This window comes from Vicugna pacos, chromosome 4, assembly GCF_048564905.1.
Source record: "Vicugna pacos chromosome 4, VicPac4, whole genome shotgun sequence".
Classification (NCBI taxonomy): domain Eukaryota; kingdom Metazoa; phylum Chordata; class Mammalia; order Artiodactyla; family Camelidae; genus Vicugna; species Vicugna pacos.
In genome coordinates this window covers 11,802,879-11,821,914 of record NC_132990.1, presented here as the reverse complement: position 1 = coordinate 11,821,914, position 19,036 = coordinate 11,802,879, and the positions used below count along the sequence as shown (strand labels likewise).

Here is a 19,036-nt window from a genome sequence, read left to right as displayed (position 1 = left end):
CTATCCTTACTTCAGCATCTACCTACAGTATATTCAAAATATACATAAATAAAAATTCTGAATCCCATCCTTCAACAGTTAATTGTAAGATGCATTTTAAAAATTCACTTATTAAAATGGATTTTAATACAGTGGCGTGACATCATTAAAATGGTAGCAAGCCATTCCCGACTGCGCTCCCCCTCACAAGAAGGTCTACTAACAACTATTCATCTGCAAGACACCATTGTGAAAATCTAAAAACTCGGGGGTGAAGCAAAGCGCCTCCTGCATCAAGGAATCTGCCCGGTGCAGGTCCATCACCCCATATAGTTACAAAAAAGGGCTTTTTTTTTTCCTGTGAAGAGAACCTTTAGGTGCCTGCAAGTCCCCAGCGTGCTAACCACTCTGGCCAGGCAGGGAAGCTCGTCTGTGTCCCTGCCCACTCCTGAGTGCGGCCTTCAGCCACCCAACCAATGAACCTAACCGGAGCACGCTGGCAGCTGCACAGACCGCCTATAGCTCCGCTTACAGTGGCATTTGAGCAGACGACACATCAAAACCAGGGGTCCCCTTCTGGCCAGAGGATTCAGTGCACAGTCTTGTTTGAATCAGGACCCTAAGCCATGAGCCCTGCTGGCCACCCTGGGGCACATTCTGCAGCCCTGCTAGGACAGGGAAGCTAATTCATAGCTCCCTCTTCTGGTGAGGACAGTACCCAGTCTAGACCATTTAGGAAAGCCGACCAGAGAATCCACCAACTGTGGAGGCTGGCCTGCAGCCTTGCTTGGGCAATGAACTAGTCCAGGAGAGAAATGGATGGTATATTCAAAATACTGCAACAAACAAAAATGTCAACCAGAAATACTATACCCAGCCAAGCTGTTCTTCAGAAATGAAGGAAAGATAAGACTTTCCCTAACAAACAAAAGGTGAGTGAGGTCATCAACACGAGATCTGCCTTGCAGAAAATGCTAAAGGGAGTTATTCAAGTGGAACTAACAGGAGGTCAGTTAACATTATAAAAATCTATGTAGATAGACTAAAACTCACTGGTAATGAAATAAAGTCAGCTTTCTAATACAGTAATGGTGATGCATAATACACTTATAACTCTGGGTTAAAAGTTGAAAAAAACAAGCATGTTGCAATCATTATAACTGCAATAATATATTATTGTATACATAATGTACAAGCATGTAAACTATAATAATAATGTGAAACACCCTGATACCAATGCCCAATAAGACATCACAACAAAAGAAAACTAAGGTCAATATTCTTAACAAAAGATAGATGCAAAACTTTTCTACAAAATATTAGCATGCTGAATTCAGCAGCACATGAAAGGAATCATACACAGGAAAGGAATCATTTAAGTGGGATTCAGTCTTGGGATGCAAGGATGGTTCAACAGAAGCAAGTCAATGAATGTGATACAACATACTGACAGAAAGAAATACAACATTCATATGTTCATCTCAATGTATACAAAATATTTCATAAAATTCAATACCCATTCATAATAAAAACTCTCAACCAGTTAGATACAGAAGAAAGGTACCTCAACATGGAAATGGCCATAAAATTCAAGCCCATGGCTAACATCCTACTCAGTGGGAAAAGTTTGAAAGTCTTTAAGATCAAGAACAAGATAAAAGTGTCTACCCTTTTTTTTTTTTTTTTTTAGTGAGTTATAGTCAGTTTACAATGTTGTGTCAATTTCTGGTGTTAAAAGTGTCTACTCTTACCACTCTGATTCAATTCAGTATGGAAGCCATAGTCAGAAAAATCAGGCAAGAAAAAGGAAATAGAAGACTTCAGAATTTGAGAGAAGGAAGTAAAAAAGTCTCTATCTGCAGATGACATGATTTTATATATGGACACTTCTAAAGGCTCCACCACAAAATAAAAAAAAGAAACTGCTGGAACTATTCAACAAATTTAGTGCAGTTGCAGCACATAAAAGCAACATACAAAAATCAACAGCATTTCTATACACAAACACAAATTATCTCTACAAGAAGTAAAGAAAAGTACCTCATTTACAACAGCATCAAGAGAATAGTTAGAAGTAAATTCAACCAAGGAAATGAAAGACCTCTACACTGAAAACTATGACGTTGATAAAAGACATTGAAGAACACAAAAATGGAAAGAGATTGTGTAGTCATAGATTGGGAGAGTTAATATTGTTAAAGTGCCTGTATCACCTAAAGCCAACCATAAATTTGCTATAATCTGTATCAAAATTCCAGTGGCATTTTTTTACACAAGTAGAAAAAAAATCCTAAAACTCACATGAAATCATAAAACACTTCAAATAGCCAAAGTAACCCTGAAAAAGAAGAATCAAGCCGTATTAGACTTCCTGATTTCAAATTATATTACAAAACTGTAACAATCTAAACAATATAGTGCTGCATAAAAATACAGACACCTACCTCAATGAAATAGAATCAAGAGCCGAGAAATAAACCCATGCACATACAGTCAGCTAAGATTTGACAAGGGAGCCAAGAATACTCAATGAGAAATCACAATGTCTTCTATAAACGGTGCTGGTAAACCTGGATATTCACTTGTAAAAAATGAAACTAGACCCCTATTTTTCCTCACCCACAAAAATTAACTCAAAATGGATTAAAGATTTAAATGCAAGACCTGAAACCATAAGACTCCTAGAAGAAAATATAGAGGAAAATTCCTTGACAGGGTTCTTGGCAACAATTTTTTAATATAACACTTAATACCCAAGCAACAAAATCTAAAATCGACAAACGGGGATGTATCAAACTAAAATGATTCTGCCCAGCAAAAGAAAATAAACAACATAATGGAAAAGGAGCTTATGAAATCAGAGAAAATATGTACAAATCATACCTGGTAATGGATTGATATCCAAACTATATTATAAAACTCATAAAAATGAATGGCAAAAAATAATAATCAAAAAATAAGCAAAGGACGTAAATAGGTATTTTTCCAAGACATAAAAATGGCCAACAGAAACATGAGAAAGGTACTCAACATCACTGATCATTAGTGACATTCAAGTGAAAAACATAATGAGACATTAGTTCGTGCCTGTTAAGAGATTACAAATGCTGGTGAGGATGTAGAGAAAAGGGAACTCTTGGGCACTGTTGGTGAGAACGTTAATTGGTACAACCATTATGGAAAACAGTATAGAGGTTCCTCAAGAAATTAAAAATAGAACTACCATAGGATCCAGCAATTCCACTTCTGGATATATGGCCAAAGAAATTGAAATCAGTATGTCATAGAGATATCTGCATTTCCATGCTCACTGCAGCATTGATCACAATAGCCAAGACATGGAAGCACCCTAAGTGTCTACGGACAGATGGACAGAGAAGAAAATTGTATATATAGAAAATTGTGTGTGTTTGTATATATAGATATCTATCTATCTATATCTATATATACACACAATTGAATACCATTAAGCCATAAAAAACAGGGAACTCATGTTACTTGTGACAACATGGGTGGACCTTGAGGGCATTATGTAAGGAAGGCAAATACGGTGTGATCTCACTTAGACGTGGAATCTAAAGAAATCTAACTCATAGAAAAAAAGTTCAGATTTCGTTTCCTGAGTTGATCAGTGGATGAGGAGTCAGAGACTTGGATGAAGGTGGTCAAAGGCACAAACTTCCTGTTGTAAGGCAACTAAGTACTAGGGGATGTAATGAATGACATGACGACTGTGGTTAACACTGCTCTGTGGTACATTCGAAAGTGGGTAAGAAAGTAGATCCTAACAGTTCTCTTCACAGGAATAAAGGCCTTTTTTTGTAACTATATGAGGTGATGGACGTTAACTACACTTATTGTAATCCTTTCACAATATATATGTGACGCCACTATGCTCTACACCATAAACTTACACAGTTTTGAATGTCCATTATATCTCAATAAAACCGGAGGAAATAAAAAAGCACTCTATTCATAGAATGAGGTACTTAGTCATCATTAGGTGGCCATGTGGTTTTCTCACCTTTTTCCTTTATACTGATGAGTGCCTGTAAAATATTATGATATGCCATGTTGATAATCACAAAAACTTGGTTTTTTAACCAAACACTAAAATCCGTTGTATCTCAAATACATCTAAGACAAAGACTGCAAAGTATCTTCACTCTGTGTTTCTATCCAAGTTGGAAATACTGAAGCATCGCTGTTATTACAATATTTTGTCATTTGAGTTTTTGTTCCAAAGCCATGTCAGATGGAGAAATAGTTTTCTCATTTTCAGCCATTTCAAGCAGTAAGAACTCTAGAAGCTTCTTTATTAGACAAGGCCATGAGGCTACACTGTATTGCTTGTGTAGCACGGTCACCGTGTAGCTTCTTTTAGGGTAATTTATGAGCTTGTACCTCAGATAAGCTCTCCAAATTCTACAACCGTAAGCCAAATAGATACGAATTCAACTACTTTGCTGTGAGGGAGACAGCCTCCTCTATGTCCTCTTACATTGATTTTTAATGTTTCAATTCAATTTCATGTATTCTTCTTGTGTTTTCTACATGTCATTGTACTAGGCACAAAAATAAGTAGTGTGACTAGAAAACTGGTTCCTAATCTCAAAAGTATTTAGAAACTACCCAGAAATAAGACCACTGCATAAATACTTAACCTAAAGTACGCTAAATGTTGTAAGAAAAGGTTACCTCTTGCTTTTATGATGATTACTCTGTGGTCTTATACCAGTCCTGGATCCTAAATTCATCACTTGGAAATAATAGTACATTGAATCACTATGGCAGTTAAATCAAAGACAACCCGGTTATCACCTACATGATCTCTTGTGAAATTCTGTTTGAGAAAAATAGAAAAAAGGAAAACCACAACAACCCTTTAATTTTTAGACTAATACATTGCTTTTGATGGTTCCTTTTCTAATCTTTGTTGAAAATGGAATTCAACGCCACAAAGAGAGGTATAGTCAGTTAATTCTAAAAGGTTAATCTATAACCTGGCAATCTTTAATAAAAAGTAGATCCTGCAATCTTTTTCCTCATTCTGGTCCTTAGATTGATTTCCCAGATAAGCTATTGGGCAGGAGGGACTCCAGTCTCCAGTTTTTAATTGCATATTAATACATTAATTTCTAGGAATATATAGTTTTGAATTCTTGGTATTACTAAAGCTGGTACTGGTGAGGCAAAGGTCATAATGATGTAGGAATTCATGTCTGAATATTTATCTGTTCTATTATTTAATTCTCCTGTATTATTTCATTATGTTGTACAATCTTCCTAACAACCCCAAGTTTTGATACTTTCCCTGTTTCTCATTACAAAACTAATGCTGTATTATTTAGGTTAAAATAGAATAAATAAAATAAAATAATGAAATGAAATGAAATGAAATGAAATACCAGAGAAAGTTAGTAAAAACTTTTTTCTGGCATAAGAAGTTACTATTTTTTTTAACAAGTGATAGACCTGGGATTAAATACAAGAGTTCTGTTTGATGTCAAATTTTCTTGGTATGCTATATGACACCAACAGCTTTCTGGTCTCATGAAATAAAGATACATGCTTTGAAATTTGAAGATTCTATACTACTGCCAATCAGTCTTTCCTGGTGAAGTCTTATAATCATTTGCAACTGTATGTTTGCTTGGGTCTAAATACTTGTTATAATTTTATATCAGCTCCTTTATGTTTCTCCTTCACACATAGGTAAGTGAAGGGGTGCCCCTTGCGGCTGAGTGACTTGTCCAAGGACAGAATCCATCTGATGTATTCAGAACTAACAAAGAAAAAAACAATTTAGTAAGATAAGTGTGAATTGGAAAGAGCACGTTTTCTTTTCTTTTCTCCCTTTTGAGGATGAAGTGATTTTTGGAAACTCTGTTAACTCTGTCATCTTCCAGGCAGGAATCTGAGAGGAGTAGATATTTTGGGGGACATTATTTCTTTACAGGTAGATCAGGTATATCTAGACATGATTCACTCATTCACTGTGAGTGTTGTCAATGTGAAGTCGTTGACCCCTTTTACCAAGTCCTCCTAATTGTTACATGTAATCATTCTGATCACTCAGATCTAAATGTTTATCAATTAGGCAAATAACCTGATGACATATTCTCATATTTCTACCTAACCTTCTCTGAAACTTAGTCATATTCCAACAACTTCAATGCTCCGTAATGTCTGTATTCTGTCTCTCTCAAAGAACAGTATACTAGCATAACGTCCTGAAAACTAAGATTCCCATGTCAGAGTTGAATTCATAGGATTCATTCCCCTAAATTCTTAGTGAACGCTTTATAACATGCTGGGGAGGGGTCTACAGATGCATTTAAGCCTCTTGTTTCAATAGTTCCTTCATTCTGTCTTCCGGGTTTGCACGTTTTAACGCCTACACTAATAGCAGCTTTGACATAGTAAAGGCAAAATTTAATAAACGAAAGCTAAATGAATGAGCAGCCCAGGACCGTTACCTTCTGGGTGTGGGTAACGGTCCTGGGCAGTCCTCGGAAACCAGGATAGACTATCCTCATATTGGCAATGATTGTAGAATGCCTAAGCATTCAGAGAAACAGCTTCGTGGGGATTTTTGGATCTGAAGTGTACTGAAAAGAAGATTTATCACCTTTCTCTCCAGGTGGCCGTTGCTCCAGCAGGAATTGGAAGAGGCCTTTCAGGGAAGTAGGAACTGAGAGATTAGGTTCATCTGAAATAATCTGTGGCTGTAAAGATGCTGCTTTAATAATCAGGGTGTTAGCCCCGGTGTTCTGGAGACATTCCAGCTCTGTCGTTATCTCTGCCCACCTACTTTCCTCCCTGAAGTTTCAATGGAATCATTTTTCTTCCTTTGCCTTTCCCAGACAGAAAAGTTAAAAAGCTAATAAGGCCATGTCGAGTTAAAGTTACACTACAATATTTTTCTCTTAAATACTGGAATTTTAAGAATAAAATGACTATATATTTTCTTATGAAAGATTTATGTGCTTCAAATATTTACTCATATAAAGATAGTTACAGAGTCCAATCAATTTAGCGTACTTGTGGGAAGTGAAAATTTTCCGAATTATTCTCATTACAGTATAATTTGGGGGAAAAACTCAGGCGACGACACAAGTAGACCTTTATTTGCTTCAGATAGCAAGGCTTTATTCTAAGTGTGAATATGTTTAGCGGGCGACGCGTGAGTCTGGGGTCTCTGGATGATTTAGATTTACCTGTGGCTTTAAAAGGCTCCTTGATGCTAGTCACAAAGTTGTAACAGCCTAACGGGGAAAAACGTATTTCAAGAATTGCTGCAATATGGGCACTCCATTTTGTGCTTCAATATGTAAAGAACTCTAAAATTTCAAAGAAAGCTTTGTTATTGCCCTGGCTTATTCTTCTGAGGAATTGGGAACTTCTTAATATAGCCTAATTATAAAGACAGTTAAAAAAAAAGTTGCTCAGGAATATAATTTTTTTTTTTACATTTTGAGCTATTATCCATTTACAAGTTGGAAAGCCATTGTTTAGCAATTAAATATCTATCATATATGTTATATATTAATTATTTTTATTAACTTCTTATGTGACCTCAATGAAAACATAGAATTTTATCACAATAATTTGCAAACAGTGAATTCTTCCTCATGTTAATAGAAACATGGCCGTCTAGAGAGGGAAGCATTGCTGTTCTGCTACCATTTTATTCTTACTGAGCTTCCTACTCAGAACAATTTATTTCTTGCTACCAAATTTCTCAGGAATGTGACAAATGCCCCCTAGAAATCAGAAATTAGAGAATAATTTGGGAAGTGCTGTAACAGGACTCCTGAAGGTCATCTGAAGGGCCTTAGGAGGAAAGGTCATAGGTAACAGGAGAGTAGTTTTGGATCAGAGACAATGTCACTACTGAGTTAATGACTAAGGATGCCTGGAGGTTGAAGTGAATGTCATTAACCTTCTCCTGCCAATGTTAGTAGCATAGTCAGATAGTATAAAGTGGATGCTTGCTTTTTACAGTATCATTTTCATAGGACACTTGAAATATTCTTTAAAAAAGCAACGGCCTTCTATGAAGATTAATAAATACAAATGAATGAAAGATGGAGTCTAGAGTTAGTTAACAAGCCACTGGTGAATAAGAATGAGGTCTTAATCTCAGAGCAAGTGCATTTTAATCAGTCCTTTCTGTGGATGATTGCTTGCATCTTAGGTTGGGAATTTTGTTTCTAATGCAGAAGTCTCGATGACAATATCTCTATTATTCTCTTGCATGTAGAACTTGAAACAGGAATTACAGGTACTTCAGGGGTAAGTGCTAGCCTCACTCATCTTGATAACAGCCTCTCTTCCATTTGCACAGCCATTCCTGAATTATTTCTGAGCCAGAGCTTCTGTGTCTTCAGTACATCTATTTGTTACCATGCTGACTGGCTCTACACATCCATTGCTTTCAAATATCCAATAGCTACTACAGAGTTTAACAGCTGGGGGGTCCTCATATGTACCTTCATAGCTAAAGCTGTCATTTTTAGATTAGATTGATAGGGAAATTAAGATATCCTTGCTAAAATGATTTGGGCACATTCACAGACTTGGACAGAGTCTAGCAAGGGACATTGAGAAAAATCTATCAGAATTTTGAGGTAAAATAAACTTCATTAAGACGATGATGTGGAAGATAAAGAAATATGCACATTATGGAAGAAGGTAAAGCACATTGGCTTTCCATTATATAGTAACAGCAGCGATATGGATAGATTTACACTGCAGAAAGTAAGCTATACCAGTAGTAATAGCTTGTTTATTTCCTTAGAAACAAAAATCAGTCTACCTACCTATTTATTTGTGAGCTTCAGTTTACTGAGGACGATAGCCCAGCAAACAGATTCTCAGTAGATCTGAGAGGACTGCTCCCAGGAATCCAGCCAATATTACTAAATGAAGTTTGAAGACAGAGATGAGTATAATGTAAAATATTTTGACCAGGACCCACCTGCTATGAATCTTAACTTCACCTACTATAAATGGTAGTGTTTTACTCTTCTACAAACTCTTCCGTGAGCCCCAGGAGACAGTTGAACTAGATCATTTTTTCAAGGCCTGAGATATTACAACTCTCTAGAAGGGAAAATCTTCATTTATTTAAAGTCCATATACATTTTAGATACAAGGAGCCAATTTAATGTTTATTGTATCAACTTACCAGCTGTAACTAATTTGAAATATTTTAAACAAGTCAAAGAAAAGGATAAAGTAGATAATCCCCTACATTTACATTTTATTTTTTACTTAGAATGTTCCTGGGATATTAGATGAATATTATGCATAGTTCATCTTCACTCATTATTAATTAATTTAAAAATTAATCATATACTTTTTGATTTATTTTTTATTTATAGTTATTTTACAATGCTGTGTCAAATTCTAGTGTAGAGTACAATTTTTCAGCCATACGTGAACATGTATATATTCATTGTCACATTTTGTATTTTTTGCTATGAGCTACCACAAGATCTTGTATATATTTCCCTGTGCTATACAATATAATCTTGTTTATCTATTCTGCATTTTAAAATTCCAGTCTGCCCCTTCCCACCCCCTGCCCCCTTGGCAACCACAAGTTTGTATTCTGTGTCTATGAGTCTGTTTCTGTTTTGTATTTATGTTTTGTTTCTTTTTTTTTTAGATTCCTCATATAAGCAATCTCATATGGTATTTTTCTTTCTCTTTCTGGCTTGTGTCACTTAGAATGACATTCTCCAGGAGCATCCATGTTGCTGCAAATGGCGTTATGTTGTTGGTTTTTGTGGCTGAATAGTATTCCATCATATAGATATACCACAGCTTCTTTAGTCAGTCATCCGTTGATGGACATCTAGTCTGCTTCCATGCCTTGGCTATTGTAAATAATGCTGCTATGAACATTGGGGTGCAGGTGTCATTTTGAAGTAGGGTTCCTTCTGGATATATGCCCAGGAGAGGGATTCCTGGGTCATAGGGTAAGTCTATTCCTAGTCTTTTGAGGAATCTCCATGCTGTTTTCCACAGTGGCTTTCCTTGCTTCCCTCTCCCTCTTAATGATTTAGATGTCTTCTTTTATAATTTTGTGATTATTCTTTTTGCAATTCATGGCAGTTATCTCCTTTCCAGTTACAAGTTTCTCATTTTTGTAGTGTCCTGCTGCTTTTCTATTTAGAGCAGACCTGTGAATATTTCTTTTAGCATGGGTTTAGTGTTGCTAAACTCTCTGAGTTTCTGTTTTGGCTGTGAAGTTACCTCTTCTATTCTAAAGGATAACCTTGTTGGATAGAGTATCCTTGGCTGCATCTGTTTTTCATTCAGGGCTTTGAGTATATCTTGCCACTCCCTTCTGGCCTGTAGTGTTTGTTTAGAGACATCAGCTGAGAGCCTTATGGGGGGGTTCCCTCGTAACTCACTCTTTGCTTTTCTCTTGCTGCCCTTCGGATCATTTCTTTATCCTTGACTCTGGCCATCTTGATTATGATATGTCTTGGTGTGGGTCTGGGGTCTTCCTGTTTGGGACCCTCTGAGCTTCCTTAGTTGGATATCTGATTCCTTTAGGCTTGGGAAGTTTTCAGTCATGATTTCTTCAAATACCTTTTCAATCCCCTTGGTTCTTTCTTCCCCTTCTGGAACCCCTATTATGCGTAGATTGGCATGCTTTATATTATCCCATAGGTCCCTTATATTGTTTTCATTGTTTTTTATTTGTTTTTCTCTCAGCTGTTCTGATTGGGTGCTTTCTGTTGCCCTGTCTTCTAGGTCACTTATTCGTTCCTCTGCATTATGTAGCCTGCTTTGTACAGCCTTTAGGTCAGCTCTCATCTCAGCAAATGAGTTTACTAATTCTACTTCTTCTTTATAGCTTCTATTTCATTTTTGACATTTTATATTTCTAAATACTATTTCTTTTAGTTCCTTCAGTACTTTGATCACTCCTTTTTTGAAATCTTGACCTAGTAATCCATCAGTGTCTATTTCCTTGATCGTGCTTTCAGGGGATTTCTCTTGATCTTTTAATTGGGAGTGGTTCCTCTGCTTCTTCATATTGCTCATATCTCTCTGGCACTGTGGCTTAAGAAGTATCAGTTATCTGGTTCTCCTGGAGATGGTGTGCTCTTAATTATTTTATCTAGAGGTCTTTGGGTCTTTGCCCTGTTTCGTGAACTCAGCTTGTTTCCAGAGGCCCTCTGTTGGCGCCCTCGTCTGTGCTGCTCCCAGTGGCTGTTGGCTAGCAGATCACACCCCCTCCCAATACGGGGTCAGGTGCTGAGCTTTTACCCAGTGGGCGGGCAGATCACTCCCCTTCCCGATGCCGCACTCAGCTGCTGCTCTAGAGCGAGGTAGGAAGGTGGATCACGCCCCCTCCTGGCACTGTGGTCAGGTGCTTCATTCCTGCCAGGAACAGGGGTGGCCGCCTGCCCTCTCCCAGGCTGGTCGCTCCGCTGCTCTGTGCAGCTGCCTGCTCGGCCTCAGGTCGGTGCTCCAAAGGTGGGCTTGAGGAAGACCACGGAATGGCCACCCCTGCTCCGTGCCAAATCTCACCTCCTTGTTTGTCTTTGAGGCTTGAGTTCTCTGAGGTGCCAGGGCAGAAAGATCCCATCTGCCTCAGGCAGTAGACAAATCTCAGTCTTGCCTAGGAGGTTGCGGAGCCTCCAGGTGTGGATTCAGGGCTCAGCCCCGCCCCTGCCTGGGTGCTGCACACAGGAGGAGATGGCAGCTGTGGCTGCGCCCCGTCTTCTCACGTGAAGCACCAGTAATGGTGGCGCAGGACTGAAGAGACAAAGGCTATGGTGCCCCTCCCCCCAGGGCACACCAGACATGTTGCTTTGCTTTTTTCGCAATTTATAGGGGACTGAGGTGGTTCTGCTCTGTACCCCTTCCGAGTCACGGAGCACAGCACACTGCAGTCCCCCAGGGCTGCCTCAGTGCAGTCGCCCCAGTCCTCTGCCCAACTCAGGAGGCCTGTCCCAGCCTCAGCTACTGGCTTGCATCTTGGGCTGGGTGTCACGGGGACCCTTTGCACACATTTAACTCAGTTCTGTCGGTCAAGGGGTGCTCAGGGCAGATCTGAGTCTTGGAGGCTCCTCTTCTGTCCCACTGGCCTCTCTGTCGGAGGAGGGGACCCAGAGAATGAGCACCAGTCCTCCTTAGCCACTCCCTCCCTGCGGGATCTGTCCCGCACTGTTTTGCTTTTTCTTCTTTTTTCCTTTTCTCCTACCAGATTTTTGGCATCTTTGTCTTTCAAAGAGGGCGATGTTCTGTCAGAGTTCAGCAGGTGCTCTGGGTGGCTGAGTGGGTCTGTAGATGTGAGTTTTGGTGCATATGTGGGAGAGGGTGAGCTACAAGCGTCTTTTTACTCTGCCATCTTGCTTCTCCTTCCCAGTCATGTACTTAGAGATGTAAAGAACCTAGAATAGCCAAAACACTTTGTCAAAGATGAACAAAACTACCTGATTTCAATACTTATTATAATGGTGCAGTAGTCAAGGCTGTGTGGAATTGACATGCAGACCAAAAAAATAGATCAGTGAAATGAAACAAAACACAGGCAACCCATTTTTAACAAAAAGGGGAAGAGTACTTCAGTAGGTGGACCAATTTATAACCTTATGCAAAACAAACAAAATAAACCCCTTAGATTCATAGTTCATACCATGTACAACAATTAACTCAAATGTAACACCTACAATGATAAAACTTCCATTAAAATGCATAGGGAAAAATGCACATGACCTTGTGTTTATACAAACACGTTTTAAGATTTGATACCAAAAACAAAGCCCATAAAAGAACAAACCGATATATTGGCCTTCATTAAAATTAAAAGCTTCTTTTCTTTGAAAGGCAATGTAAAAAGAATCAACAAACCAGTTACAGACTGGAAGAAAATATTTATAAATCATTATTTCTGATAAAGGACTTCTACCCAGGAAACTCAAAATTACCCAGTTAAAAACAAATGGGCAAAATTTATGAAAAAATTCTTTACCAAAGATGATGAGTCATTAAGCATATGAAAAGATACTCAACATGAATAATCACTAGAAAATGAAAATCGTAACCATAATGAGATTCCATTTCACATATATTAGAATGGAAAGAATGAAAGAGATTGACTATTAAAATTTTGGCAAGGATAAGGTGGAACTGTACTTCTCATACGCTGATGGCAGGAATGTAACATTATACAGTCATTTTAGAAAAGATGTGGCTGTTTCTTTTAAAGTTAACTGTACACCTTCTGTGTGATCTAGACTTCCCACTCCTAAGACTTACCCAAGATAAATGGGAGCACATGCATATATTAAGACTTGTACATAAGTGCTCATAACAACTTTCATTGTAATGGCTGGATATTGGATGGAACCCAAATATTAGTCAATGAATACACTTGTAAACAAATGTGTTATATCTATAAAGTTGAATACTATTCAACAACAATGAAGAAACTATTGCTACTTATCCCAACATGGGTGAATTTTAAAGTAATTATGGTTGAGTGGATTAAGTTAAGAGTACAATTTATGATTTCATTTATGTAAAATAGTAGAGTTAGAAAATGCAAATGAATCTATGGAAAGATTGTAGACAACTCATCCATGGTTTCTCTGGGGATGGGGGAAGGGAGTTAACTAGTCATACAGGGGAAAGAGAGAGATTACAAAGGAACACGTACACATTTTTAAGAATGATAAATATGTTTATAAAGATTTTGGCAACAGTATCTTGGGCACATGCATGTATCAGAAGCTATAAAATTATGCTTTAAATATGTGCAATTATATGTCAAAACTATTTAAAAATGATACTTAAGAAAGATTATTCAGACCTTATCTCGGCATGCAAGGTCCCAGTAATGTTATTAGTGTGAAATACACATTGGTGAAAAACTAGAGAACATGATAGTTTTCTATCAGAATAAACACACACACAAACACACACACACACACACACACACGGAAGTTAATAATCCAAAGGAATTGAAAAGTTTCGGATCAAGCTTTAAAAGGACTATGTAAATGTAGGGCAAAATGGAGACAGAATGGGAAAGACAGAAGTAGAAATAAACATATTTAATTAGCACTATATTTTATTGTGAATTTAAAAGAAGCAAAGCAATTTCATTAACCTCTTATTTGTTTTATTATAATTTGGTTGCTGAATATTATAACTATAGCCCACACAAGGTCAAATAGTATTGCTTCTGGTCCCTAGAGTTTGGGCAGTTTTAATTGCACACTGGAAAACCAGTATGTTTATGGTTTGCAGTGTGTGTAGTGTTTCAACAGAGGAAAAGGAAATATCTTGAGTGTCATAAAATGAAAAACATAACTACAAAAAATTAATTGACTGTGAGTTTTCACCATAAAGCTGCATGACTTTCAAAGCACAGGGGATCTGAGCTTATTTGGACACTGACCTTACAGTGTTTTAGATACATCACAGCACCGCTCTGACCTAACAACTTGGCTTCTTGAAAACAAATATAGTATTATGAAAGACAATATTGAGAAAGAAAGAAAGAATGTCTGGAGACCAGTTTATAAACCTCCGTTTCCTGCTGCCAGTAAATATTTTATTCTAGTTGCAGCAGTGAAGTCTTGAAGATGAAGATTGTTTATAGGTTACTTTTTATTAATTGTATTATGTTATATCATATCCAATTATAGCTTCTCCACCTAGAATATTCTTTCCGAAGCTCCCGTTTCTGGGCTTTGTTCCCCCAGCCCGCTTTGCCTGTTTAAGTCCTGTTCTTCAGTACCCAGCGCAAGTATCAGCTCTTCTATAAGCAGCCCCAAACGCCTTGTGTTTGTGACATATGTTATCTCAAGTTCACCACTTCGATGGCACTTAGTCTGCTACATTATCTGTGATCTCTCCTGTCTCCTCCACTGGGCCAACCTGGCCCATGAATCCTTTACTTGTATTCACGTACATGGCAAAGAAACCACTCAACACCCAACACGTATTTGACATACGTGATTGAAAGGATTGGGTGCGATGCTTTTTTTTTTTTTGCCTGAACTGTCATGAGAAGATACACTACAAAGATGAAATTTAAATAAATATATAGCTTCTCAAATAATTAGAAAAGTCAACCAGTTACATTGAAGGATTATGGAAATTAAGGAGCTCTTTTGTTCAAATCAACAACATAACTAAATACAGCCAGAGGAATTAGCAAGTAGACACAGCAGAACTACAGAAGAAATGTTTAACAGTTGCCCTGGGCAACTCCTACAAGCCGTTGGCTGGAATCTGCTGTATCGTCTCCTAAAGGATAACTCACTGGCCAGTCCTCTCCCATCCATACCAAAACAGCAAAATCTGTGGTTTATTCGTAGGTTCAATATAGCCAGAAAGACCAGCCCTCCAAGGAAAATGTCGAATCAGTGTATGTACTTCCCTAGAAAGTATGGTAGGGCTACCAAGATACACAAGACAGTATTTGAGGTCACTTTAGTCTTTCCCATATGGTGTATACAGCTCACAGACTGAGGAGAACCTTACCCTTTTATCACAGTGAGGGCTTTTCCATTCACACCTGCATTTCCTGCTACAGAACAGCGATCTCTATAAGGAAACTCATTAGTTTTGAATACTGATCATTTACTACCACTCATTATTACTGATCCCTATGCTTTATATGAATGGACAATGAATTCTCAGTAGACATGTGAGGACCGTGAAGACAGGGAAACTAGAGAAAACAGTCAAAGAAACCAACTTTCAAGAAAATAGAAAATGGGGAAAAAAGGATCTAGCTTTTATTGTCAAAGACTCAAGAAAAGTTCACATTCATAAAACAAAAATAGGCTACTCTGAATAAAAGGACATTTGTTCTTCCTTTCCATCTGTGTTATCTTCAGTAGATCTTGTGACTTTTTCTGTGCCTGTAACAGTGCATGTACTGTTTTTCTGCCCATCCTTGCTCTTTTGTAGCAAGGTAGTTAAAAGCTTCAAGAAATATCACACTAACTTCTTCCGTTGATAAAAAGTGGTGAGACCTAAGCATTTATTATTCAACAAAGTAACCCATTCATCAAATATTGATGAAGCACCAATGTGTGTCAAATACTTTTACAGGTTCTAAGAATGCATCCATGGGAGAAAAAAGAGATAACCAACTTTCTCATGGAACTTACATTTTAGGGAGATGAAACTGAAGTGATCAGATGTGGTAAGTCTGAAAAAGAAAAACAAGGTAGGTAATGAGAAGAGAGAGTGATAGAATATTTTGATTGTATTCTTGGGGAAGACTTTTCTGATAAAACCGTATTTAGCACTGACATGAAAACACAGAGTTTGTGAACCCTGAGTAAAGAAATCTGCAGGCAGAAGTAACAGCAAATGTAAATCCTGTGCCAAATATTATATTCTTGTCGTGTTCAAAAGATGATGAGCCTCAGTGGCAGCGGGGAGGGAAGTAAGAGCCGAGTCAGCGAGGCCCCCGAGGAACGGGTGTGAGGACCCCCCAGCTGCGGGCTTCGCGCAGCCACGGCAGTGGGGCAGGGGCGGGGGCGTGGACAGCAGTCACAGGGTCATCGCGATAGCCCTTCTGAACCACGATGCTCAGATTCTGGACGTATTCTGAAAGGGGAGCTGACAGAATTGGATGTAAAATGTGAAAGAAAGCAGGTAAGATTAAATGTTATTCTCCTGTCATTCTTCGGGGTATATATCTGCATGCTTCACCGCTGGAACCGCCTTGGAAGGAGGAGCAAAGAGGTAGGGGTACGGAAATAACAATTAGGATGGCTAACATTAATTGGACATGTGCTTTGTGCTGGCAAACTTCTCAGTGCTTTCCATGCGTCATATCATTAGATATTCGCAATAATTCTCTGAGAGAGGTGCTGGTAATAACCACAGTTTCAAAAAAAAGAAACTTACCCTTAATGATGCTATATCCCAAGCCCTAAGTGAGTACGCCTAGTAATTAGAGAAGATGATGGCATCAAGCCATCTGGCTTCAGGTCCAAAATAGTATCTGTAGGCCCCCCGCTTTGGCATGAAGGACTTCCTGCCAGCACTTTGCAGAGGTGCTCCTGTTTAATCATCACTATCAAGTAACCGTGTGAAAACCTTTACTTAACGAGGATGTTAAACTTACTAAAAATCACAGACGCTTCAAACATTAATGATTGCATTTCTAGTTTTAAGTAATATGTATATAATATTAATTGAGCTATTACCAAAAATAGAGGGAGATTTTATAGTCAAATGTTTCAGGAATTGCTGAATTAGTTAGTTATATTGATTGCAGGAGTTTTTAGAATCTTTGAATATTATTATTACTCAGGCGTTTTAGCATGCAACGTGTTTCAGGCTTGTATTTGACCAGGCTCTTACTTTTGGAAATCCTGGTTTAGAGTATTTTCTGCCATACGTTTTGTTGCGTGTACTGTGAGAATAATGACTGTTCCTAGCAACCAGAGAAACCACATTCCTTGGGAATTTTGTTATCTCTTGGAAGAGAATTCATAGAGTTGTGAATGGCTTCACAAGGATCCTGCAGAATAACTTCAGCCACATCCTTTTCCTTAGAAAAATTAGAAAACTGGAGTGTTTGGAGCAGTAGATGAATAGTGAAGAGGGAAAAAAAACTTGCTATAATCCCACCAGCTGTGGCCAGGACAGGGCACGATCAAATACACCACATTCCCAACCTGTACGTGGTCAAATCTGGATATGTCCACACTCACATCTTGTTATTCAGCAAGTGGTTCACTCACTACAAATATTTATCTTCATTACTTGCATGGACTCAGATACTCCTAAAGCGTTATCTCAAGCCCTGAAAGACTCACCTTTGATAAAAACTGGGCCACTGATATCCTTAACCAACAGTGGTTTTGATTGTCTAAGCCACAAGATACAAAAAAATTTATAATTATTTTTTGGTTGGTGTCTGTGTTTCTGAGAAAGGAAGAATTCCACAGACTGACACGTCAGCGCTAGGAATGTTCAGCTGCTAAAACTGATGCTGATTTGTGTCTAAGACGACCTGCTGGTAAAAACTGCCACGCGCGGCGTCAGGCTTGGCTGTTTACTTGCCATGTGACACTGGACAGGTGACTAACAATCACAGTGCTGACCTTCTAGGGCTGTTATGCAGATGCTTGATGATGATGATGAAGGAGAAGAGAAGGGAGAGGAAGGGGAGGAAGGAGAGGAAGAAGAAGAACCACTACTACTTAGAATGGACCATGATATATTGCAAGTGGTAGAATTGCAAAATCATAGTAAGTGAACATGCCGCAGTAATAATAGAGACAAAGTATGCATATTTAAAGTTGCTGTATTCAGATATACTTTTTTTTAAATCTATAAACCTCTAAAAGGTGGAGCAAACATTAACATGGCCTCAATCCCTCACAACTGAGATAAATATAATCTATCTATTAAGTAACTTTTCTAGTAACAGTTTACAGGAGGCAAAACACAAGTGAATGCTTTGAGAGAAATGGGTAACTCTGAGTGACGGCTCTGCTTGGAACTTGCCCCTACAAATAGTCATTAATTACTGAGCTTTTTATATGGTCATTCCAGAATTGATAAAACTCTCTACATTTGGAATATTTATGTAATTATTGATCTGAATTATATACCCATTGATGTACTAACCCTTTCTAAGTGTGCATATTAATTTAGAAAAAAATACATTGTACATTTCTGCTTAAAATAGAATATGGTGTTAGAACACAGAAATAATACATTTGCTCCTTAGTTAACGTGCTGCTTATACCTGGAGTCTAACGGAAAGGAAGAAACATGAAAGGTGAGTGGTATTAGCCTTGTTTTGAATCTTATGGCTTGAGATTTAATTATGACACTAACAGTATCCCTGCACTGGGTTATATAAAGTCACTTCCCAAGGACCTGTATCTGCAACCTCTTTCAGGTGTGAGTAGAAATGCCATCAGCAGTTCTGTGACACACACATGTCCTGATGCCAGCAGCAAGAGGAATGCTGACTCTGCCTCTTACATGCTTTTCATTCCTTCTGTTATGAAGCAAGGGAATGAAACTGCTGTGTTTT

General features: G+C 38.1%; 1 long non-coding RNA gene across 1 annotated transcript in view; it reads left to right on the top strand.

Annotated features, from left to right (window-relative positions):
* The window catches only part of LOC140695814 (uncharacterized), a 188,138-nt gene extending 169,905 nt beyond the window's left edge, over positions 1–18,233 (top strand). The window contains exons 3-4 of the long non-coding RNA XR_012071638.1: positions 16,081–16,174; positions 18,100–18,233. This is a non-coding gene — a long non-coding RNA (uncharacterized lncRNA). The remainder of the gene's footprint in view (positions 1–16,080; positions 16,175–18,099) is intronic.
* Positions 18,234–19,036: the final 803 nt, after the last annotated feature.